We start from the raw sequence: 1,933 nt of genomic DNA, 5'->3' as shown, positions 1-1,933 counted from the left end.
AGGTCCCTTCCGACCCTACCAACTATGAAACTATGACAAGTAGCTCTAGGAGCAATCTTTGCTTATGTTATTTTGTTCTCCTCCAAACTCCATTCTTCTAGCAGGAACTTTTAGGGACTGAAACCCCTCTGAAACATAGTCCGGAGCTGTGCAGGTGCAGCATACAAAGACTTAGTGGTATAAAGCCCCAAGCTTCCTCTGCTGCATCTTATTGAGAGCTGCAAAAACAGGGACAAGGAACTATACACATCCCAAGCTTAAGGAAGGAACAACAAAAAAGAAGAACATCTCCCAGTAATATAATTTGCATTTTGTTTGTAATTTGGAATTATCAAGATGCACAAGATACAAGGAGGCCATCCTGGATGTTGAGTTTTTCCTGTAATAGTTTGTGCTGTTTCTAATATCATATGTGTAGCTATCACTCTACTCTAGCTATATTTTGTTGTTTTTTTCCTAAGCATATTAATTATTAATAGAATCCTAGAATTTAGAATGGCCTAAAGAAATGCAGAGTCTTGCATTACTTGATGATAGGATTTCTTTAGACCCTAATAATGTTATGGCAGAGACAGTTCACTCACATAATATTATAATGGTCTTTTTATCTTGGAAGGGGGTAGGAAACATTTATTTTTAGATCAGAAAACCAAAGCAGAATGGATACTAAAGAGAAATGGTCTGAATTTGCCAGTCAGTGAGTGCTGCATGATTGCATCAGCCTCTACAGAAACTAACTGAAGACTGTTACAGAGCAATGGCACGCCAGACACTGATGTGTTGCTTGCTGATTGGTAAATGGCACAATTGCCAAATCTAGGAATTCAAAATGCAAAGCCAAATGAAAATAAGCCCATCCCCAGTGGACACGCCTTACAACACCAGCAATTGGCAACATTTTCTGGAGACAGCAGGAAGCTTACAGAACAGTTGCAGGCTGGGTGTAGTCGCTGGTGTACTCCCTGCTTGCCATTCAGAAAGAACTGCTAAGGTCTTAGTCATGTTATACTCATGCTTCCTTCTCTTACAGTGACTACCTTCCTCCAGCCTGCTATGAGATCCACCTCAAAGCTCTCTGTATTTTCTACAACCCTTTAGCCATTATTATGAACAACAATAATAATGTATTGCAATAGCAGCTAGAAGCCACAAACACATAACAAAAAGATGGTCTGTACTTCCAGAAAGATCCCAATCTAAGTATAATTGAAAACTATTTAAAGCTTTCATAAATGAACAACTTCCCTGAGCAACAGCGGTCAGTGTCATGGCCCCATTGGCCTGTGGCTGCTGTAATGTCACAGGATTGTGTTCACTGGGGAAGAATCTCAGCTAAGCAAGCAATTAGATGTGTACTGAAAGCTTTGCTGTCTCTTGCTATTTCAGGTATTCTGCACATAACCATAATTACAGATCCTCATTAAAACTAACACATCTGCTCCTCACCTTTAAATATAGAAGCTTAAATGAGATACTGACAATGTGTGGGAAGCAGCTGGTGATACAAATCTGCAAAGTAACTACATTTACTATAGAAGGACATTGAATTTAAACTTGCTGATGGGCAGAATCATAACCAAACTATTGTCTTTTTTTTTTTTTTTAACTTTGGGGTAAATCTGCTGCTTATTAAAAATGGGAATGAAAGCCCCAGACAGTGTCGAGAATAGCCCACCGGACTGCCTTACTAGTTACCCATGTTTCTACGTACATTATCCCTCATATTCAGTTCAGCTTTTACTGAGTTAAGCTTAAGAGGCAAATGTACCCAAATGCCCATTACAGACATGATTTAATCAGAATTTAAACATGTCACTAACATTAAAAATCCAATCCTGGCCTTTGCTGCTGCTCTGGATGTACAGAACAGAGACCAGACCTAACAAGACAGCTGGAGATTCCCCTACTATAGGGTGTGTGTAGATGAAATGGG

The sequence above is a fragment of the Gavialis gangeticus genome, unplaced genomic scaffold, assembly GCF_001723915.1.
Source record: "Gavialis gangeticus isolate Ggan-Ray unplaced genomic scaffold, GavGan_comp1, whole genome shotgun sequence".
NCBI lineage: Eukaryota > Metazoa > Chordata > Crocodylia > Gavialidae > Gavialis > Gavialis gangeticus.
This window is presented reverse-complemented; position numbering follows the sequence as displayed.